Here is a 25,536-nt window from a genome sequence, read left to right as displayed (position 1 = left end):
GCACATAAAGTAAGGCATCTGAAATATGGAAATGGATGATGTGGTTACTTTACATAAGAAACAAAGATGAAAACTAGTTTTTTGCCTGATTAGAATATTAGGGATGGACATTGAGTCAGCCTCTGTTTTGTCAATAAGCAGTAAAAATAAGTAAATAAAAGGTGTGGTTTCCTGAATGAATGACTGCTGGGTTATTTAAGGTTAGTGCGGCACAGGATCCAATGCATTTTGGATTAATTGTATGAGTAAATCATGTTTCACCACACTGTCATCAATCCTTTAATGAACTTCTAGAAGAAAAGCTACAGGTAGAAATTAAATTGCTATCTTTGATAATGGGCAGATGAGACTATAAACAGGATTCTTAATATTAATTTAAAAAAAAGAAGCAAATGGGGGTGGGTAATTTAGAAGACAGTGGCAAAAATGTGTAGACAATGGATTAGCAGTAATAAACAGAAAGTAAAAGAATGCAGTATAAATAAAATAAAACAGCTAAAAACAACTAAAAAGCTCAAAGGCTAAAAAGTTTTATTCAAAAACATTCAGTAACAGTAAGTGCTTTCGTCCTTAGAACAGGACTTCATCAGACTGAATGAAACACAACACAAACACCCTTTATATAGCAATTAAATCACATGACTTAATTAGTGCCTACGGTTCTTCCTTTTTAGGTAAATTTTAACATTTTCTTTATCATTTAATCCTGGTGAATAACAAGCATCAGGCTCTAATTGCCACATATACTCCTTCCAATCAAGCTCATCTTTTAACATCAAAGATGATAGAAATGCTTTATGCAAACATTATAATTTAGGCAGCTGCCCTGTAAGGTTTAAAGTTATTGTTTTGGAGCAAATCAAAAACTATGAGAAGTCTTTTGTTGCTAAAGATGAAAAGTTTTTAGCCTTTGAGCTTTTTAGTCATTTTTAGCTGTTTTATTTTATTTGTATTATTTTTGGATTGTGTTTGTCCATTTTTTATGTGGTTTAAAAGAATGCAGTATGTACACTCTTAAGAAAAAGGAGGGGAACATGACAAAAAAGTGTCTAATGTTAGATGATTGCTTAGAGAAGCACTTTAGAAAGGATGAATGAGACAGACAAGATAGTTTTAAGGAGGATAGAAAAATAAACTCTATATTAGCCCCTGTATATATATATCCTCTCTCATTTGCTCTCCCCTATCTACCTAACTCCCTCTCCAACTTTCTCTGGACTGACTGTTTTTTATCTCCCCTTGAACTAATTTATCTTCAATTCACTCTTTACTCCCCATACACACATACCACTGCCAGCACCTCAACATTTCTTCATACTCTATTTACTCACAGACTTACCTGCATATTTCCTCTCCTTACTGATTGTCATCCTGACAAACTACTCTGGTGTCTCTCCGCCTCCGTCAGCCTCTGAGCTCACTCCGCTCCCCTACCCTATCCCCAAATTCCACCCACCCCCAGTCTACCTACACTTATACACCCATAACCGCACCCCCTATAGAATAACCCAATCATACAATCCATCCCTAGCCACACCCACCTCAATCAATAACCATACACACTTCATCTTAACTCCCCACAGGAATAGAACTCTTCCCACCAACACTTGACTACGCCTTCCTATAATTTCACCTCTGCTCTTAAGTCCTACCCCTCCAATCACCCACTACACACTCCTTAGCTATGCCTTACCATTGCCATTTACTACTAGTCCTCTTCCTCCTACCCACTACTCTAACTACTACCTACCTCTTAACCTCCGAACATCCCCTCCTCTCTACTCTTACCATTCCAATCAAACAAACTTTTACAGCTATACATGCTTCATCTACATGTTTTTTAATGTCACTTATAAACCCAGTTACTTTCTACCTAAATATCATCGATTAATGCACATTAAATATTCCAGTCCAAACAATAGAAAATCATTTGACTACCATTGGAAACCTCCACAATTCAATATCACTCCACTCCTTAATAGATGGAGACATTCATCCTAATCCAGGTCCAAACCCTTCCCTACTCACCACAAGCAGCAACCAATACAAGATAACCCTCTTTCCTTCAATTAAGAAAATAGTGAGCACAACCTCCTGTCTCAAGTAGAAAATGCACCAGCACGAACCAACAGTTCAGGAAACAGTAGATTTAATCCAGTTTAATAAAAACACAATAGCGGTTAAGCACTTTCATCCACCAGGGACTTCTTCAGAACAATGAGAAAAAAATGCTGATCTTTTAAATACAATTAAAATTAAAAAATACATCACATGTCCTTCATAATTAAAATTTTAAAGTGCTAGTGCCTAAAAACCAGTGCATAGAAAACAACCTTCCATCAATACATAAGATATGTTATTCAAACATCTGTTTGTTTATTTACGATTGTCTAAAACAGGTTTGATGGAGATGTGTTCGTTTATACCAGGGTATATGGAGGCATTTAGTTTAACCTGCCACCTCACCTCTTTCTCACTCACTACCTTTTTAACATCCCCACCCCTACCTTTGGGTCTAACAACCTCTAAAATACCAAATGTAAAATTAGAACACTCCTTACTGGCTTTTAAATGCTTCCATAGAGCATTCTTTTCATCCTGTTTCCTTATACTGTATTGATGATCGTAAATCCTATATTAAAACATCTGATGGTTTTCCCTACATAAAAACAGGGACAGTGGGTGCACACAGCTAAGTAAATCAAGTTGGTAGTTCTACAATTCCCTTTTTGAAAATAAACTTTGGTGTTGTTAAAATTCTCTAGAGTGACTTCATGCACTGCCGTAATATATTGACACTGTGAACACGTGCCACACTTTGTTGTTCCTCTCCTATTGTCAGTCTTGGTCTGTTTGTTCTCTAACAAAAACTTCAAATTCAGACCATTCCTATATACAAACTGGGGTTCACTCCCCACTATTTCCCATATCCTTTTATCAGTTTTGAATACCTTCCAGTTACTCTGAATAATACTTTTTATGTGTTTACTATGATGCCCATATTGTAATATACAAGCTTTTCCAAAGTTATTCTTCATTCCTGTGTCTCTCTTGGGAATAGGTTTGTTAGTCAATCAGCCCCCTCCCAGCAATGGGGTATACCTAATACCCCATTGTTGACGAACATAAGTCCGTAAATCATTAATCATGCTCTCAGGATATCCCCTTTCCTGAAAAAATGTACCAATTTTCACCAATTCCATATCCAACTCCCTGATATCAGACGTCATCCTCAGCTAATAAACTGCCCTTTTACTATACTCTTTTGGGCCCATGGATGAGTACTGTTAAAATGTAGATAGGAATTGCTGAAAGTGGGTTTCCTAAAAATATTGGACTTAAATTTACCTTCATCCAGTGTGACCAACACATCAAGATATGAAATACTTTTGTTATCCATATTAATGGTAAATTTTAAGTACTCGCTGCAGGAATTAATATAACTAAAAAATTCATCTAACTCATCCTTATTCCCTTTCCACACAAGAAAAATATCATCTAAAAACCGATAATAACACCCAATATGGTCCATCCATTTGGAACCAAAAATAAATTCCTTCTCCCAATTGAACAGAACAAGATTTGCATAAATAGGGGCGCAGGCTGCCCCCATCGCTACCCCTTTAGATTGTCTAAAATACTTCCCCTCATAATAGATGTAATTATGGGTTAATACTACCTCCATGAAATCTAGGATCAAAAGTGTCCTCTCCCAGGTGACCTGACCTATCTCCTGTATACTATCCTGGAACCTTCACAACACTTCCTCATGGGGTATACTTGAGAAAAGGTCCACAACATCTATGGTTACCAACCATACAGCCCCCTGGGAAATTTGTGGTACCAACCTACCCAAGAAGTCCCAAGAGTCAGAGACCAAATGGGTGATACTTCCCAGGCTCGATTTTAACCATTGGTCGACAACCTTCCCAAATTGGAACGTTTTAGAATAACTCCCAGAAATTATTGGTCTAAATGGTGGATCAACCAAGTCCTTGTGGACCTTAGGAATACCAACAATAGTGCCAATAATAGGATGTTCCACTTTCAAAAATTTGCCCAGATCAACATCAATACTCCCTTCTAATATTAGGTCATTAACCAAAGAGTCCACTTTACCATAACCTCGATTCACTTCATTGAGGAAGATACCTCATATTTCCCTGAATTCAATAATATACTATTCATTTTATCAATGTATAATTGCGATGGGTATATAACTGCCCCACCCCCCTTGTCCGGTTTCATAATCCGGATGTTGGTATTCTCTTGTAACCTTCTTAACACTAAATGTTCCATCTTGGAAAGATTGTGTTCCAAATTGATGTTATAAGGACCATTACGTTTGGTAAGCTTGTATATTTCACCCACCACAAGTTTCTCGAAGGTGTCAAGTAAAGTATTTAAGGGGTGGGGTGTATGAACTCCTGACCCTAAATTCCTTGTCATTAATAAGTTTAGACCCTCCAAACTTAACACTGAGGTTAAGTTTTCTTATGTACTTTTTAACATCTATAATGTTCTCAACTACATTCATCCTACTGTGTGGGATGAATTTCATCCCTTTCGATAACAAGGTAAAATGTTCTTTTGTAATTACCTCATCCGTGTAGTTGTAAATGTTGAAATTGTCATAAGAGCTAACCACTTCATTTATCCTTGTTACTTCGTTGTTCATACCATTAACACACTTAGTACCTACAGTTGCATGGTGGGGTCTACCTGCCGCTTCCCCCATCAAATCCCCTTTGCACCGTGATGGTTCCTCACATTTGCCCCAGTCCTGATCCCCCCATAAAAAATCTTGAACTGAGGGTTTATTCCTATAATGGTTGTGTGTGTACTCAGCTCTATTATCGCCCATTCCTCTATAAACCTGTCTATGATAGTCCGCACCCTGTGTCTTCTTAGTTTTAAATTTACTATTTTTGTTATTATAATTATTACTTTTATTATAATTATTGTCCACCTTGTCCCATCTATACGCCTCTCCTTTCTTGTACTGCTCTAAATCCCTTTTGAGTTTGTTACATTTTCGTTCAAACTGCTTAACCAACATCCCAGACACCCAACTGAATTGGGAATCATAAAGCGTCTCAAATTCACTAAACAGTAAATCTGTCGTAATACATTTATTTAATTCCTCTAGCTCATGTAACAAATTGCATATCCGGCTGTCGTTAGATTCAATAATAAACCGCATAAATGAAAACCCAAACCCATCAAAAAGTTTGTTACATTCATTAATATGATTGTCGTCCAAGACAATCCCCATGGGTACTTTAAAAAACCTTAAACCCATGGGCACAACCCCCTTGTCCAAACAATGTTTTAAATAATTATTGTCCAGCTGAATACTTTTTAAAGTTTTAAGTTTGTTGCCGAACATAACAATAGTATTTTTAAGGTTAGGAACGCTGTGGTCTAAAAAGTCAGCGTTTCGACCAGGGCATTCAGTACAGTCAGAATTAAAATCAAATTGTCCGTCTAAGAATGTATTAAGGTTTGTGCCCCTTTTATCCATTACATCCCTAGACGGGACATGCTGTTTGAAATTACCTCCAGGTCGCTCGCTAGCTGTGAAGGCGTAAGTTTTCTTTGGTACAGTGCGCTTTGGTCTAGCCCCCGAAATGTTATAGTCACCCTCCGATCCACACTTGCTGCTGGCGAAAGCTGTCTTGTTAAGTACACCGCCCAACAACTGGGATCCATTAGAGGTAGGTCGCTCATCCGCTTCTTCATTCAACCGAACATCCGAAACGTCATCCAAAGCGCCATTGAATCTAACGACAGCCGGATATGCAATTTGTTACATGAGCTAGAGGAATTAAATAAATGTATTACGACAGATTTACTGTTTAGTGAATTTGAGACGCTTTATGATTCCCAATTCAGTTGGGTGTTTGGGATGTTGGTTAAGCAGTTTGAACGAAAATGTAACAAACTCAAAAGGGATTTAGAGCAGTACAAGAAAGGAGAGGCGTATAGATGGGACAAGGTGGACAATAATTATAATAAAAGTAATAATTATAATAACAAAAATAGTAAATTTAAAACTAAGAAGACACAGGGTACGGACTATCATAGACAGGTTTATAGAGGAATGGGCGATAATAGAGCTGAGTACACACACAACCATTATAGGAATAAACCCTCAGTTCAAGATTTTTTATGGGGGGATCAGGACTGGGACGAAAATGTGAGGAACCATCACGGTGCAAAGGGGGATTTGATGGGGGGGAGAGCGACGAGGTAGACCCCCACCATGCAACTGTAGGTACTAAGTGTGTTAATGGTATAGACAACGAAGTAACAAGGATAAATGAAGTGGTTAGCTCTTATGACAATTTCAACATTTACAACTACACGGATGAGGTAATTACAAAAGAACATTTTACCTTGTTATCGAAAGGGATGAAATTCATCCCACACAGTAGGATGAATGTAGTTGAGAACATTATAGATGTTAAAAAGTACATAAGAAAACTTAACCTCAGTGTTAAGTTTGGAGGGTCTAAACTTATTAATGACAAGGAATTTAGGGTCAGGAGTTCATACACCCCCCCCCCTTAAATACTTTACTTGACACCTTCGAGAAACTTGTGGTGGGTGAAATATACAAGCTTACCAAACGTAATGGTCCTTATAACATCAATTTGGAACACAATCTTTCCAAGATGGAACATTTAGTGTTAAGAAGGTTACAAGAGAATACCAACATCCGGATTATGAAACCGGACAAGGGGGGTGGGGCAGTTATATACCCATCGCAATTATACATTGATAAAATGAATAGTATATTATTGAATTCAGGGAAATATGAGGTATTTTCCCTCAATGAAGTGAATCGAGGTTATGGTAAAGTGGACTCTTTGGTTAATGACCTAATATTAGAAGGGAGTATTGATGTTGATCTGGGCAAATTTTTGAAAGTGGAACATCCTATTATTGGCACTATTGTTGGTATTCCTAAGGTCCACAAGGACTTGGTTGATCCACCATTTAGACCAATAATTTCTGGGAGTTATTCTAAAACGTTCCAATTTGGGAAGGTTGTCGACCAATGGTTAAAATCGAGCCTGGGAAGTATCACCCATTTGGTCTCTGACTCTTGGGACTTCTTGGGTAGGTTGGTACCACAAATTTCCCAGGGGGCTGTATGGTTGGTAACCATAGATGTTGTGGACCTTTTCTCAAGTATACCCCATGAGAAAGGGTTGTGAAGGTTCCAGGATAGTATACAGGAGATAGGTCAGGTCACCTGGGAGAGGACACTTTTGATCCTAGATTTCATGGAGGTAGTATTAACCCATAATTACATCTATTATGAGGGAAGTATTTTAGACAATCTAAAGGGTAGCGATGGGGCAGCCTGCCTCTATTTATGCAAATCTTGTTCTGTTCAATTGGGAGAAGGAATTTATTTTGGTTCCAAATGGATGGACCATATTGGGTGTTATTATCAGTTTTAGATGATATTTTTCTTGTGTGGAAAGGAATAAGGATGAGTTAGATGAATTTTTAGTTATATTAATTCCTGCAGAGTACTTAAAATTTACCATTAATATGGATAACAAAAGTATTTCATATCTTGATGTGTTGGTCACACTGGATGAAGGTAAATTTAAGTCCAATATTTTTAGGAAACCCACTTTCAGCAATTCCTATCTACATTTTAACAGTACTCATCCATGGGCCCAAAAGAGGAGTATAGTAAAAGGGCAGTTTATTCGAGCTGCGAGGATGACGTCTGATATCAGGGAGTTGGATATGGAATTGGTGAAAATTGGTACATTTTTTCAGGAAAGGGGATATCCTGAGAGCATGATTAATGATTTACGGACTTATAAACACAACAATGGGTATTAGGTATACCCCATTGCTGGGAGGGGGCTCATTGACTATCAAACCTATTCCCAAGAGAGACACAGGAATGAAGAATAACGTTGGAAAAGCTTGTATATTACAATATGGGCACCATAGTAAACACATAAAAAATATTATTCAGAGTAACTGGAAGGTATTCAAAACTGATAAAAGGATATGGGAAATAGTGGGGAGTGAACCCCAGTTTGTATATAGGAATGGTCTGAATTTGAAGTTTTTGTTAGAGAACAAACAGACCAAGACTGACAATAGGAGAGGAACAACAAAGTGTGGCACGTGTTCACAGTGTCAATATATTACGGCAGTGCATGAAGTCACTCTAGAGAATTTTAACAACACCAAAGTTTATTTTCAAAAAGGGAATTGTAGAACTACCAACTTGATTTACTTAGCTGTGTGCACCCACTGTCCCTGTTTTTACGTAGGGAAAACCACCAGATGTTTTCGTAATAGGATTTACGATCATCAATACAGTATAAGGAAACAGGATGAAAATAATGCTCTATGGAAGCATTTAAAAGCCAGCAAGGAGTGTTCTAATTTTACATTTGGTATTTTAGAGGTTGTTAGACCCAATGTTAGGGGTGGGGATGTTAAAAAGGTAGTGAGTGAGAAAGAGGTGAGGTGGCAGGTTAAATTAAATGCCTCCACATACCCTGGTATAAACGAACACATCTCCATCAAACCTGTTTTAGATAATCGTAAATAAACAAACAGTTGTTTGAATAACATATCTTATGTATTGATGGAAGGTTGTTTTCTATGCACTGGTTTTTTAGGCACTAGCACTTTAAAATTTCAATTATGAATGACATGTGATGTATTTTTTAATTGTATTTAAGGGATCAGCATTTTTTATTCATTGTTCTGAAGAAGTCCCTGGTGGATGAAAGCGCTTAACCGCTATTGTGTTTTTATTAAATTGGATTAAATCTACTGTTTCCTGAACTGTTGGTGTCGTGCTGGTGCATTTTCTACTTGAGACAGGAGGTTGTGCTCACTATTTTCTTACTTGGTGGACTGTTCTCAGTTCGATTGTTCCTCTTTCCTTCAATCAAACCCTCCAAATCTCTCTCAATAGCCCATCTAAACATACGTAGTATTTGCAACAAAATACCTCAAGTTCATGCCCTTCTAGATGTCCATCAGTTTGACATCCTCTGTTTAACAGAAACTTGGCTTAAACCCACAGTAAAAGATAATGAAATTATCCCCCCAGGTTATAGTATCTTTCGAAAAGACCGCACAACCAAAAAAGGTGGCGGGGTAGCAATTCTCTACAAATCAGGACTACAAATTAGTATCATAAATTCTAACCTACCCTCAGATAATAATGCAGAAATAATTATTTCCAGACTACAGCTTAACTCCAACAAATCATTAAACATCATCTGCTCCTATCTTCCCCCAGGTAAAAATCAAAGTATACTAGAAGACATACTAAACTGGCTTTCTTCATACCTCCCATAGGAAACCATAATCCTAGGTGACTTTAACATAGACTGGAATTTATGTACCCACACTAACCCATCCACCCTTATCAACCTGTATGGTTACTCACAAGCTATAAACTCCCCTACCAGAAAAAAATAAACTTAAAAATAAAGAAAGCATCCTGGATTGGATACTAACAAATAGCCCACATCACAAATATACAACAGGAACCCTCCCAGATGACCTCAGTGACCACTCTCTAATATATATTATCAGACATAAAACAAACCTTACTATCACAATTTCTATTAGAACGACTCGATCCAAAAAACATTTTGACACCGATCTTAAGCAATGTAACTGGTCACCTCTTAAATCTCTCCCTATAAATGAAGCAGTTAATCACTTCAATAACACTTTCCTAGCAATCCTGGACCATCATGCCCCAATTCGCTCTATAAGAATCAAAACCAAACCAGCTCCATGGCTCTCATATCATACTAGGAAACTAATCCATAGCAGAAATAAATCTTGGGCAAAATGGCATTCCACAAAGAATAGTTCCGATCACCAAACCTTTAGACAACTAAGAAACGTAACAAAAAAAGCTATCCTACAGTATAAAAAGAACTTTTACATCCAATTACAACAATCATCCCTTAAACAACCACAAAAAGTTTGGACAACTATTAACACACTTCTGTCCCCAGGCAAAACAGCCACACCTAAGCCATTAGGCTCTAACCCTGATTGCCCAACACAAACAGCAAATGACTTTAACTCTTTCTTTACTACCTCTATACTAAATCTAGCTAACCATTTAACCCCTGACACCTCTAAACTCCCCATTCCTAACTCCACTCCTCCCCCATTATTCCACTTGGAACCTACACCCACTTCTTATATCTGTTCCCTACTCCAAAAATTAAAACCTATTACCCCCTCGGCTGACAAACTACCAGCAGAATTCCTCCAAATAGGAGCCAAAGCTATTGCCTATCCCATCTCCATATTAATCAATAGAACCATAAAAGAAGGCACTATACCATCAATCTGGAAAATCTCATACATTATTCCTCTTCACAAAGGTGGAAACTCCATTGAGTTCTCCAACTTTCGCCCCATAGCCCTACTCTCCCCTCTTGCTAAAATAATGGAGAAGTGTATCCACAAACAATTACTAAACCACCTACTACTTCATAATCTCCTAGCTAACCATCAGCATGGTTTCTGACCATTTCATAGTACCACCACAGCCTTGTTATCCTTTACTAACTGTATCAACAAGAATTGCAATAAAAATATCCTTACCTCTGCTTTCTTTGTTGACCTATCAAAAGCCTTTGACATGGTTAATCACCAACTTCTCCTCCACCTATTGAAGTCCCTCTCTCTTGACATTCCTGCTATGAACTGGTTTACATCCTACCTCGAAAATAGACAACAGGCAGTCCTCTGGCAAAACCATCTTTCAGACCTCCTTCCCACCTCCCTAGGTGTCCCCCAGGGCTCCATATTAGGTCCTCTACTGTTTTCCATTTTCATAAACGACCTTCATCTTTCTACTCCACCCTCTACTTGCATTCAATATGCAGATGATTCTACTATCATCTGTTCAGGCACATCCCAAACCGAACTTCATTCTCTCACACAAAAAGCTTTCAGCACAATAGAAGAATGGTTCTCTAACCACTGTCTTCTCCTTAACCCCAAAAAAACTAAACTTCTGCTCTTCACACCCTCCCACTTGTCTACCCCTCTTCATTTCACACTCATTTCCAGCAACAGTACCCTCATTTCTCCAGACCCCACCACCAAACTCCTAGGAATTACTATTGATAACCACCTAAATTTTGACACACACATAAATACTACAATAAAGTCTACTAACAGAAAACTTGGATCATTATATAGAATCAAACCTTTCCTTACTCTAGAAACCAGAACCACAGTAGCTAGAACCCACTTAATCTCTACCCTATTATATGCTTCTCCCATATATACCAATCTTTCCAAAAACAACCTCAACAAACTTTCTAAATCTTATAACAATATAGCCAGATTTGCCAGCAACTCTCCATATAGGACTCATCACTGTCAGAACCTAAAACAACTAGGTTGGCTCGAACTCCCCCACCAACTACAATTTAACCAAATTATAATAGCTCACAAAGCCCTACATCAACCCAATAACACCCCAATTCTTTCCACCCTCATAATGCCATACAAAAACCTGAAGAATCTACGCTCCTCAAACAAAATGCTGATTCACACTACCCTATCAAAAAACTCAGCTGGTGACTCTCTATTCTCTAACTCAGTTGGTAAAATATGGAATCTATTACCACATGACCTAACTACCCGGACCTCTCTCCCACTATTTAAAGCTAACCTAAGACTTTTCTTCACTAACCACTGGTAATGTTCTTGTACCAACCCTGACTAACTGTCTACCCTTAAACTATCTATTACTCTCAAAACCATAATATATTTATCCATTACCCTGTTTCATATATCTCACTATAGACTAACCTTCTTAACTATTTACTAATATTGTGAGTTATGACTACTATTTGCCATGTTTGACTTTTTTCTACTGTTTTTGAAAAGTGTTAACTTTAGGATCTAACAATCTGTTAATGTCATTTTTTCTAATTTTGAATGTCATATTTTATATGTTTATATATATATATATATATATATATATATATATATATATATATATATATATATATATATATATATATATATGTTTTTCCTAGAGGTTTTCTCCCCGGGCCTGTACTGAAAATGGCATGTATCCAGTTAGACTAGCCCGGTCAACAAATGTAAAATAAAATAAATAAATAAAATAAAATGTCTGATGAGATGTTAGCAAAAATAAATGAGTACATAAACTTAATTTTAGAACAATAAAGAACAATAAAGAACAGGATAGACACCTGAATACATCCTTTCATTATCTCCTTCCCCTCTTCACCCATTCTCTCTTCCCTTTCAGTATGATCTTTGGTTACAGACTTATAAAAGCAATTTCATTAATTTTTATTTATGTATTTACAAACAAATTACTCCCAAGCTCCCGCTTGACCTCATAGGTCTGCATTCACTATGGGTTGCTTGCACTTGCATCCTGATAGCATGTGGGGTGGTTAATGACTTTGGGATAATAAACCACACAAAATCAACATCTAAATAACCAAAAAAATAAGTAAAAATGGACAAAGCAGCTGTGAAACCTACCAAAACTTTGCTACAGTTAAAGGCAGCCTTGCAGTGACTAGTTCACACACACACACACACACACACACACACACACACACACACACACACACACACACACACACACGCACACACACGCACACACACACAATCAGGAAGTGATTGGTCCAGTGGCCACCTATAATCAATTATACATTTTGAAAATTGTGTGAATTAGGCCATTTGGGGAAATTTAAAAAGTGTTTATTTTTTCAGACAAAGTAGCCACAGAAATATAACACCCTTCATGGGGAGGGATTCAAGAATGAATGAGACAGACAAGATAGTTTTAAGGAGGAGAGAAAAATAAAGGCTGGTGGTTATCTATGATCTGCCTCATATTTATTAAGTAGGAATTTTAGAAAAATAAATGGGGTGAGTGACTCCATCTGCTCTCCAAGTCTGTACTTTAATTGGGAAGAAATTAGGAAGCTGATTATAACAATCTTGCCAAGGCTTTTGCTGAGCTGTAATTCTCTGGTTAAGTGACAAGATGTAACTAAATAAGAGAGCTCCTCATGATTATTTGATTGGGTTGCTTGGCATGCTGTACTTTGGCATTATTTCTTAAGTTTTTGCTCTGGGGTGATATAACTTCCTGAGCTGTCAGATGTTATGTCTTGCACTTTAGGGAGATTCTTCATTTAAAAAACAAAGTGAGCCTTATCAGAAAACAGAGATTCGGTCATTATGTATGGACCTCTTGCTAAACTGGTTATTCAGATGTACTGCTCAGTGCATCTGATTTACATACTGTTTGCACTGTTTATATAGTTAGTGATGCTCGAATGTATAATAACTTAAACTGAAAGCACTTTTTCATAAGATTTTTTTTTGTACTTATTGTCCTGTATGCATTAATTTTATTTTCCCACAGCAATATACAACTCTTGACTGGATGAGAATGGTGTTCACACTCTGTTGGTGATTTCAGGCATTTATTTTCTTCCAAGAGCAAGTTCAGCATATTTGTGGTTATTTTGTAACTCATTAATTGCATGCAGGAACTGTTGCGACAACTGTAAATGATTCGGTATATTGCTGTTCCAGTTTTGATCCCTTTTAATGGTATGAAACTGCTGAAGATTGTTTCTTCATGAAGTTAAAACTCCACAAAAAAGCACACCATGCTATCCCAAACAAAACCAAGACCCAATCATCCAAAGGCAGGCGTCCAGTCTGGTGGACCCCTGCCATAAATAAACTGTACAACAGAAGGAGGAAGCTACTACATGATAGAGCAAAATCCCTAATAGGGAAGGCATCTCTGATCAGTACTAGCAAAAAATTACGATCCCTTATAAAATCCTCCAAGGCCAGCTTCGAGAGAAAACTTGCACAGGACACCAAAGACAATCATAAGGCTTTTTTCAGTTATGTTAGAAACCTGGGATGCAACTCCCAGACTTGTTCTGAGTTGATTCTAAATGACAAAAAATACACTGAACCCACAGATATCGCCAATATCCTGGCAGACAGGTTCAGTGCAAACTTCTCCCCCCCCACCAAAAGGACAAGTATCTATCCTGGCAGAGGGCTGCCTCCCAAACATCTCAGATGCTCAGGTGAAGGCTGCCCTCTCCAAAGCTAAAAACACAGCATCAATGGGACCAGATGGCGTCCCAGGTTGCGTCCTACATGAACTACAAGAGGAACTAATCCCTCAAATAAAACTACTGTTCAATCTCAGCCTTGCTACAGGATATGTGCCCACAGAATGGCGACAGCAACAGTGGTCCCTCTCCACAAAGGTGGAACCTCAACGGACCCTGTAAACTATCTCCCATAAGCCTGACTAGCTTAGTCTGCAAGGCTATGGAAAGGATCATCATGGAGCTCATAAACAAAGACATTGGGGAACTACAGACACTAGATCCTACCCAGTTCGGCTTTGTTAAGGGCAGATCCTGCCTTTTGAACCTGGTTGATGTTTTTGAGACTGTCACCAAAGCCATAGATGAAGGGAAGGTGGTCCACACAGCCTATCTGGACCTTACAAAGGTATTTGACACAATACCCCACTGGCATTATAGATAAGCTCACCAGCTTAAATATAAACCCCTATGTCACTAGATGGGTTGCAAACTGGCTCAAAGACAGAACCCACAGAGTGAGAGTTGCTGGAGCCATGTCAGACTCCAAACCAGTTACAAGTGGCATCCCACAGGGTTCTGTCCTGGGACCACTCTTGTTTGGTATATACTTTTCCGAGGTACAGGCCAATGTGGAAGGACTATGGCTGACCAAGTTTGCAGATGACTGCAAACTGGGTGCCATAATCAACTCTCCAGCTGACACAAGCATCCTTCAAAAGGGCCTCATAGAAACAGATAACTGGTGCCAGCACCATGGCCTCAAGCTAAATGCCAAAAATGTATAGTCATACCCTTTGGCAAAACAAAGTGCCCACAAATTACCACATAGGTGGTAATCCATTAAGTACAGAAGAAGTCATTAGGGACCTGGGGACCCAAGTTGATAGCAATCTCTCATTTGACAACCACATTGCCAAAGTGGTTAGAAAAACATTTTATATAGCCCACCTAATCATGAAGGGTTTCACATCTAGATTAGGGGAGGTCATTGTGCCTCTTTACTCATCCCTCATCAGGCCCATAATTGAGTACAATGCCCCTTTTGGGATGTACCTTACCAAACACCTGCAGCAACTGGAAAGACCCCAAAAGTACCTCACCAAGAGGATCAAAGGGCTCAAACAGATGCCATATGCTGCCCGGTTAAAGAAACTCCAGCTCTACTCAGTGGCATACCGCCTGCTCAGAGGTGACCTGTGCCTGACATATAAGGCCATGTCCAACCCAGAATTAAGGGACATGCTGCACCTCAAAAAATCCAAATCCCATCGAGCCACATGCTCGAGACTTGAACCTCAGCACTGAAATAAATAGGACATGCTGGAGGGACAGATTCATAACCCAGAGGCTCCCTTCACTATGGAATAAAATCCCAGTCCAGGTTAGGCAGAGTCCCTCATTGACTCTCTTCAAGAGGAATCTTGATGAGTGGATGGGAGATCATAGGTTTACCCCGGGTATCACTTCTGTGTCACTGTTAGACAGAGGCACAGTATGCTAACCTCATAAAAGGGCATAGCAAAATTAATTTAAAATGGGTGGCGAAAGCCAAACATACTCTGGCTAGGCTTATAAATGCCCTAGGGCAGATAGCCTAGTATTAACCTATGAACCTATGAACCTATAAACAAATGTTGCTCGCATTCCATTCACCCTGCTCACAGCTCTGCAGTACCACAGGACTTTCCTTCCTGCTCGCAGATCCATTTGAACAGTTAGCCAGCTGGAAATGCATACACACATCCTTCCATTCAAGTGAATAGTGAGCCAGCCAGTAATGTGTGCACATGAGCCCTTAAGCTCAAGTCCGACAGGCTGGTAGCCCAGACAGCACTGACGTCATCGCTCACATGATGATGTCAGCTCAAACAGTGAAGAAATAAATAATAAAAAAAAAATCTGGGAAAAATTCAGAAATGAGGGGTGCCACTCAGGAATCGTGGCACCCCATTATTTGGACCCCAAAACTCAGAAAAATCGAGTAATTCGGTACGGTTGGGAGGTATGCTGATGCCACAAGACAAAACCCATCCTGGGCCTGATGCAATATGCACAAAGAGCTTATACTGGGAGGTGACTTTAGTCTTGAGTGATACCTGGCTTATGATGCTTTCTCTTTCTCTCTGTCTCTCTCTGTCTCATATACACACACACACACACACACACACACACACACACACACACACACACACACACACACACACACACACACACACACACACACACACACACACACACACGCACACACACACACACACACACAAACACACACAATCTTCAGCTTTATTTAACTAATTAAACTTATAACTAGAACTTGCAAGGTTTCTAATAAACAAAGCATCCCAGATATGATCCTTGTAACAACACAGTTTCTTGCCATTTTGGATACTATCCAATTCACTAGGTGACCATGTCCTAATTTTCACAAAGGAAAATCTCTAATGCATCTTTCTGTCACTATTAAAACACTACCATGGTACAAATAACTTCATGTTAAATAAATTCACTGAAAATGTCCAAATGTTTAGCTTGTCTCCCCTCTGGTTATTTAAACTAGACTTATTTATACACTTTGAATTTCCACCTTCTTTAATATTCTCAACTCCTTGGCCCCATTAGGATTACAAAGATGCAGCAAATTATCATTCTTTTGTTTATACAATTAAATAAGACTCACTGTGGAAATAATTCAGAACAACTCCATAGAATACTCTGTTTACAGGTATCTATACAACACTTTATTATTTCATTTAATTTTACTTCCAGTACAGACAACAAATCATGAAACATGCATGAATTCATCCCATAGTCATTGCATTTTAAAGAGCATTTAAAGATCTGCAAGATCATTTAAAAGATCACAAGTTTAATTTGGTGATACAAAAAAGCATTATTACCCAAATCCATGCAAGGCATCCTCAGCAATACACATGAATTAATATCGGAGTAAATGTTAACAGCATGTTAAATGGTCACTGTATTCATGAATTTAATAATACTATCATTTCTGAGGAAACAATGAAAATCATTGATTCCAGTAAGCAATCAATTACTTCCTTGCTGTCATTCATGATATTTAAATTGAAATCAGAATCAGCTACTCACACCCACCCAACATGGTTTCTGTCCTGGCCACAGCACCATAACTGCCCTACTATCCTTCCTAGAAACTGTCAATCAAGCCCGAGATACCGGACTTCTTGTATCAACTATTCTGCTAGATCTTTCCAAAGCCTTCAACACCATCTCTCATAAACATCTTCTCTTCCATCTCTCCAACCTTAATCTCTCCCCCAACACTCTATCCTGGTTCTCCAGTTACCTTTCAGACAGATCTCAGGCTGTCAGATGGAAAGCCTCCACCTCTTCCTTCTTACCCACACCTACCGGCGTTCCTCAGGGGTCCATCCATGGCCCCCTGCTTTTCAAAATCTTTATAAATAACCTTCACACTGCCCTCTCTGACACTACAGTCATCCAATACGCTGATGACTCCACCGTAGTTTGTTCTGCCTCCAACCCTTCTGAACTTCTGTCCAAAATTCAAAAAGCTTTCTCCACTACTGAAAAGTGGATGCACCAAAACCATCAGTCCCTTAACTCCAATAAATCTAAAATACTAATTTTCCTTCCTACCAAGGCATCTTCCTTTAACAAAAACTCGTTCAATGTCCTAAGCCTAACCAACACTCCTACAGAAGTGGTCCCTTCCGCAAAACTCCTTGGCATCACCATTGATGAACAGCTCAAATTTGATCTCCACATTCAACAAAACATAAAGAAAACTCACCAAAAATTAGGTATGCTCTACAGGAATAATCAATTTCTTTCTAACTCCTCTAGGCATACCTTAGCCATCACCTACCTCCTCCCATCTCTCCTTTATGGTGCCCCACTTCTAACTAATCTTTCTGCTTCCAACACCTCAAAACTCGAAGCTTGCTATAATAAGATCTCTAAATTTGCCACCAAATCCAAAACCTGTACTCACCACTGCCATGCCCTACAATCTCTAAACTGGTTAGAACTCCCTAACTACCTTGACTATCTCCAACTAACTACCGCTCACAAATTAATATTTTATCCAGAAAAATGCCCTGCCTTATCCAACATCCTTCCCCCTTACATCCCTAACCGATCTCTGAGATCTGAACACCAAAACCTAATCTCCATTCACAAACCTAAGCATCCCACTGGCCAGCTCCTACTGTCCTTCTCTCTTGGTAGAAAATGGAACTCCCTCCCACCTTCTCTTAGGACCATCCCTAACTCTGACTCTTTCAAGACTCATCTTTTCTTACACTTATCCTCCAAATGGAAATGTCCTTGCTTTCACCCAATATAAATTCTAGAAACTTTCTCCACCTTGACCTCTATTCTCTAGCACCAATCTACTATATACTCTCTTAATTTCATTCTATGTCCCCCCTATATGGTTATAGCTGACTTCCAGTTTTTATACATTGGGAGGGGGTGTTTTGCTATACTTTTATGTAGTCCACAGAGTACACTACCAAACGTCCACTGTGCAGGGCCCACTTTTATGGGAGCTGTGGACACTCTGCAGTCCTACAATCTGTTTGTCATGTGAAATAACTATAGAACAGTATGGAGTACAAAACAACATATGTGGCCCTTGTAGTCCTGGGATACAATTCCACACTCAGGAATCATAGGCAAACACACTAATCTATTAATTAATTCCTATGTCATTAAGTGGTCTACAACCCGGCTCAGGAATGGTACCCACAGTGTGAAAGCAACAGACTCCATGTCAAACTGCCAAACAGTCATGACTGGTGAGAGCCTCCCAGTCATGAGTAGAATACCACAGTTTCTTGTCCTGGGTCAACTCTTGTTTGTTATATGTGGCCCTGACATCCAGCCAAACATGAATAAATTGTGTTTAGAAATGTTTGCAGACATTGCTAATTGGGGGCTATGTTCACATTCCCAGAATATGTACACATCCTGCATAAAGTTGCCACTGACAATTCCAGCTGTCAGAACACTGGCCTTAGTCTGATTGTCAAGAACTGTATCCCAGTTGCCTGTTGAATCAATGTGTTGCCCACAGATGACCACATTGGTGGCAGTCCATTGGGCACAGATCTCCTTACTGGAGGTCTGTGAACACATCTTGACAGCAGCCTCTCTTCTGACCACCACATTGCCACTGTGGACAGAAAGTCCTTTCTTGTGGCACATTGCATAAGTAAGGGTGTGTCATCAAGGAATGGCGAGGTCAATGTCCCCCTCTACATCCCGCTCAGTAGGCCAATTAGTGGGTACAATGGTCCATTTGCCATGTAACTCACTGGACACCTACAACAACTTTGTAGGCTGCAAGTGTACCACACATGCAGGACCGTAGCCATCACACAACTGTCCTATATGGACAGAGAGCTGAACCTCTAAGTCTTCCTGGTCACATCTTGGATGCTTACAGGCAATCTCTGATTGTCTGACACTGACACTGACATGTCTGCCCAGCTGTGTTACAAATGCCACAGCTAGGAAACGCCACTCTGTATGTACCACATGCCATGGATACCTCAACCAGGCTACCACAGTCAACAGAACATGTTTGGGAACAGGTCCCTAACCCAGACACTGACCATGTTATGCAATATTTGTTTCATACATGTCAATTGGAGCACCTGACTGGCCCTCTTCAAGAGAAAACCAGATGAGTGGATGTTGAATTTAACTGTAACCCTGGGGATCACTCAAGTGGCAGTAGTTGATAGATGGCCTGCTGACAAATGTCAGGTGGCATGATACCAGTGTACTCACATGCCCTACTCTTCTCATCTCTCCATGGACATTAGCCTGGTACACACCTAGGAACACCTTCACCTATGGACCTCAGTACTGAGAAATGTGTCTGTGTGCATTACTGAGTATAACAGTGTTTGTGTGTTTGTAAACTTGTAGTTGAAAATACTCTGAGGCCCTTCTCACCCACTACATACCCATTACTATAACTAGAAAGGGCTGCTTCTGTAATTCACATTAAATTTACCTTGTGACACTCTTCACAGTATGGGCTACCTGGAGCTTGCAGTTCCGGCATAACACTGTTCTACAAATGGGTAGATAGGCGTGGGTTACCCTCTGAGTCCTGCCAAATGTCATTTTGTCTGTGTGTGTGTGTGTGTGTGTGTGTGTGTGTGTGTGTGTGTGTGTGTGTGTGTGTGTGTGTGTGTGTATGAGTGTGCATATTTGTAGGAGGCAGGATTCTGAGGCCTCAGTCCTCCAAATACACTAAACAATGCCATACATTATAAGGGATGGTGATGTTGCTCACATTGGGAGAGTCATGATAAAACCCTCACCCTACTATCCCTGTGGCATGTGCAATAAATGCATATCACTGTAGTAGCAATAATTTGACAGACAAGGGTTTGTATTGCAGTCTTGGTAAATGTGTGATTGTGGGTATGTCAGAGCATTTTCATGGGTTTGAGTGTGTACTATATCCAATGTGGGGTGGGGGTGCTGGGTATACTGTCTTGACACCATGGGAGCCCCAGTACATGTCCCATGGTCCACTGTATGAGGACCATTGTCACCATCAACCATACAGGTAACTGATGACACTCTTCAGCTCAATAATGCATGTGCGGTGTGCAAAAAATCTGTAACAGTATGGACTCACTGACAAGATAGCACTGTTAAACCCAGGTCTGTCAAACTTGTCTATGACTGTATGTGCTTATAAATGTGTATATGTCAGTATGTTATATTATGTAGTGTCCATTAACACCCAGTACATCCCCATTACCTTACTGTACAAGGCCTGGTGATGTTGTTTACTTTACAGGAAGCTTGGGACACACCTCACCCTACAAGCTCCGTGGTGTCTGCAATTAAGGTTGAACACATTAGTAGCAATAAGTACCTAGGTAGGGGTTCTAATCTCACTGTTGCCAAGTAAGTGCATGTGTATGTGAAGGGATCTACTTCAGTTTTCAGAAAAACAATTTCACGAGAGAGCATTTATCTGAGAACTAACTTCCAAAAGCTAGCATTGCAAAGCAATCATCTTGTGGAAGTTAATTTCATCAAAACTAATAGTGGATGTGTAAATGCCCTTTTTCCCACTGTACAGTTGTACAGCGATAGTGAAGTTGGTATATATCGTTGGGGGTGGTTGTTGTGGGCACAGCCACCCACATTGGGGGTATTTTGTTGTGCATATCCCCCCGCTTAGTGTACTGTTATACTGTCCAGTTTATGTTAACAGGTTAAGTAGTTGTTAATGACACTATGTGTAGTTCTATGCCACCCCACACCCTCCAAAGTGGGGGACTTTGCCCCCCACACCAGCACAACTATTTATACCAACTCCAGGATTGCACTACATTGGGGAAAAGGACATATACAATGCAAGTACTATTTTCATTGAAATTAAATTTGGCAGACTGATTATTTACTGATGTGCTGTTTTGGCAATTTGGTCTTGGTGGAATTACATAGGCCAAAATGAGTTCTCTGTAAAATGAAGTACATGCATGTGAACAGTATTCTCTGTGTATTGCATCAACACAAAAGCCTCTGTGTTTGTGTTATTTACAAACATTTGGTGTGTGCCACCCAGTACACTTACCATTGACCACTGTAGAAGAGCTGCTTACATCATCCACCATGTACTCACCTGTATACACCCCTCAGACCTATCAGCCATGTGGCACATGCAGTAACTGTTATACAGACCTGTTACTTTTGTTCACCTGTACCCAGGATATGACACAGTCAATGTGTTATCACAGTGCCACACCCCTTGTAAGAAACGACAGCAGACCAACATCCTCCTGACACACAAACACCTAGAACACAAACAGAATACATTATGGAGACCACATTCATAGGTTCATAGGTTCATAGGTTCATACTAGGCTATCTGCCCGAGGCATTTACAAGCCTAGCCCATCGTTTTGTGGCTTACGCCACCCCTTTAGTATGGGGAACTATACCCATTATTTTGCTGTGCCTCTGTCGAGCAGTGACACTGAGGTAATCCCTGGGGTATATCTGCGATCTCCCATCCATTGGTCAAGATTTCTCTTGAACAAGGCCAGCGAGGTGCTCTGCCTCACATGTACCGGGATTCTGTTCCACAGCATAGGGAGTCTTTGGGTGATGAATCTATCCCTCCAGCATGTCCTATTAATAGCCGTGTCGAGGTTTAAGTCTCCGCCCTTGTGGCTCTGATGGATCTAGATTTTTGAGGTGAAGCATATTCATCAAATCTGGGTTTGACATGGCCTTGTATGTTAGGCAAAGGTCACCTCTGAGCAATGTGGCGACTGAATAGAGCTGGAGTTCTTTCAGTCGGGCAGCATAGGATAGATTTTTGAGACCCTTTATCCTTTGGTGAGGAACTTTTGTGGCCTCTCCAGCTGCTGCAAGTGTCGGGTCAGATACATTCCAAATGGGGCATTGTACTCAATCATTGGTCTGATGAGTGATGAGTAAAGGAGACTATAACCTCCCTTGATCTAGATGAGAATCCCTTCATGATAAGGTGGGCAATGTAGAAGGTCTTCCTAACTACTTTAGCTACATGGGTGTCGAATGACAGACTACTATCAACCTGGGTCCCCAGGTCCCTGATAACTTCTTCTGTGCTCAGTGGATTGCCTCCTATTTGGTAGCTAGGGGTAACCTTGTTTTTCCGAAGGGTATGACTATGCATTTTTGGCATTTAACTTTAGGCCGTGGCTCTGGCACCAGTTATCCGTTTCTGTGAGACCCTTCTGAAGGATATCTGTGTCAGATGTGTTTTCTACTATGGCCCAGTTTGCAGTCATCTGCAAACTTTGTCAGCCATAACCCTCCTGTGTTTGCTTGTACTTCAGAAAAGTAGATGCCAAACAAGAGTGGGCCCAGGACTGAGCCCTGTGGGACACCATTTGTGGCAGTCTTTGAGTATGACATGGCGCCAGCAACTCTGACCCTGTGGGTTCTGTCACTCAGCCAGTTTGCAACCCATCTTGTGATGTATGGGTTAACATTTAAGCTGATGAGTTTTCAATGATACCCGGTGGGGTATTGTATCAAGGCCTTAGCCAGATCGAGGTAGGCTGTATGGACTGCCTTTCCTCATCAATGGCTTTGGTGACTGTTTCAAAAGTCAACCAAGTTTAAAAGGCATGATCTGCCTTTGACAAAGCCAAACTGGGTTGGATCCAAAGTCTGCAAATTCCCAATGTCTTTATTTATGAGGTCCATTATGATCCTCTCCATGGCTTTGCAGATAAGGCTTATCAAGCTAATGGGCGGTAATTACCAGGGTCGGTGGAGGCACCGCCTTTGTGAAGTGGGACCACAGTTGCAGTGCCACTCCTGGGTGCGTATCCAGAGGTAAGACTTTGATTAAACAGCTGTCCTAGCTGTGGGTTTAATTCCTCATTGAGTTCGTGGAGCACACAGCCGGGGACACCATCAGGTCCCATGGATGCTGTGTTTTTGCTTTGGAGAGCAGTTCTCACTTGGCTGGAGATGTTTGGGGGCTGCAATCATTTGGTATAGATATCTCTCCTTTTGGGGGAGGGGTGAGAAGTTTGCACTGAACCTGTCAGCCAGTATGTTGGCAATGTCTGTAGGATCAGTAATCTTCACATCATTTTGAACTAGTTCTGAGCATATCTGGGAGTTTCCTCCTAGGTTTCTAACATAGCTAAAGAAGGCCTTATGATTGTCTTTTGAGTCTTTAGCTATTTTTCTCTCAAATTTGCTTTGGATGATTTTATGAGAGCTCTTAGTTTTTACTTATAGTGATCAAGGGTGTCTTACCTTTTAAGGATTTTGCTCTATCTTGTAGTAGCTTCCTCCTTTTGTTGTAGAGTTTGTTTATGGCTGGGGTCCACCAGACTGGACGCTTGCCTTTGGTACAAAGAGTCTTTGTTTTGCTTGGGATTGCCTTATCCATGCAGTCCTGCAGGTGCTGGTAGAAGGCATTTGTAAGTGATTCAGCGGCTTGAGTACTGTTTTCCGGCTCGGGGCCTTAAAGGAGACCACACTAGTCTTTAGAAGTGTGAAGTCGGCTTTTGGGAAGTTCTTTACTGTGGTCTTTTTATTTCAGGTGGGGTGGGATGAGGACCTCCAGCGAGATTAGTTTGTGATCTGATCTCACCAGTGAGGGGTATACTTCGGTGTTGAACATTGTGCTCCCATGTTCGTGATGATGAGATCAAGTATGTTATCTCCTCTTGTGGGAATGGTGACTAGTTGTTCCATGGCATTTGAGTTTATGAATTCCAGGAACTTTTGGGCTAGGGTGTTTGGGCTTGAGTAGTGTTCCCAGTCTATATTTGGGTAATTGAAGTCACCTAGTATGATGGTGTTTGGTGATACATTTATCCCTCTAGTGTTTTCAGGAAGGCCATGTGAGGTTCCTGAGTTTGTGAGGGTGGCCTGTAACATGCTACTATTTGCAGAGCAGTCTTGCCTACGGTTAATTGCACCTGGATGGTCTCCGATGCATCATGCGTTGCCACCAGTCTTGAGGTGTGGGTGTCCTTGATGAATATGGATACCCCCCCTCCTTTCTTGGTATTTTCCTGATTTTGGGGCCGGAATGCATGATATGAGGTAAAACCTGATAGCTGGGGTGCTCTCAGGAGCCTTGAACCAGGTTTCTGTCACAGCACAGACATCGATGTTCTCCATACTGAGAAGGGCCTCGAGTGCGTGCATTTTGAGATTTAGACTTCTGGCATTGAGCAGCATTACCCTTAGTTTATTTCCTTTTTTGTGTTCTAGGGTGGTAGGTTTAGAATTTGAGCCTTGCCTAAAAAGGCACTATGGGGTGGCAAGAGCCTTTGCCAATATCCAGAATCCCAGGGTGACAGGTGCAAGCCGTCCCTCATGGCAGCGTGGCTTGTCCAGCATGTCATCCCAGGCAGACAGATACTGGATCCCCTTTGAATGACACCAGTGTTTAAGCCAATTGTTAAAGCTGATCATCTTATCTCTGTATTGTGGCATCATTCTTGGTGAAGGTAGGATACTGCTCAAGGTCAGGGTCATACCTGCCTGGGCTACATAATCAGAGAGCTCCTCAATGTCTCTTTTCATGTAGTCCAAGGAATGCGTCTCAGGTCGTTTACACCAGCGTGGACAATGACTGAGTCATATTTGTACCTGCTGTTGAGAGACCTGAGTGCTTGCGTTATGTGGCGGATTCTAGCGCCCGACAGACAGCTTACTGTGACCTTCTCCTTACTCAGTCTGGTGAGCGGGACATCAGTGTGTCTGACTATGGAGTCACCAATGACTAGTGTGTCTGGCATTGTGTTTGGCCTTAAGGGCTGTGACTGTTTGACACTCTGACTGTGAGGTCTATGTGTTG

The 25,536-nt window shown here is 40.4% G+C and overlaps 1 protein-coding gene across 1 annotated transcript in view; it reads right to left on the bottom strand.

Moving 5' to 3' along the window:
* The window catches only part of LOC122816096 (carbonic anhydrase-related protein 10-like), a 1,019,679-nt gene that overhangs the window by 192,104 nt on the left and 802,039 nt on the right, over nucleotides 1-25,536 (bottom strand). The gene's annotated exons all lie outside the window — the stretch shown is intronic.

The sequence above is a fragment of the Protopterus annectens genome, chromosome 1.part1 (assembly GCF_019279795.1).
Source record: "Protopterus annectens isolate FY-2018-M chromosome 1.part1, PAN1.0, whole genome shotgun sequence".
NCBI classification, from domain to species: Eukaryota; Metazoa; Chordata; order Ceratodontiformes; family Protopteridae; genus Protopterus; species Protopterus annectens.
This window is presented reverse-complemented; position numbering and strand designations above follow the sequence as displayed.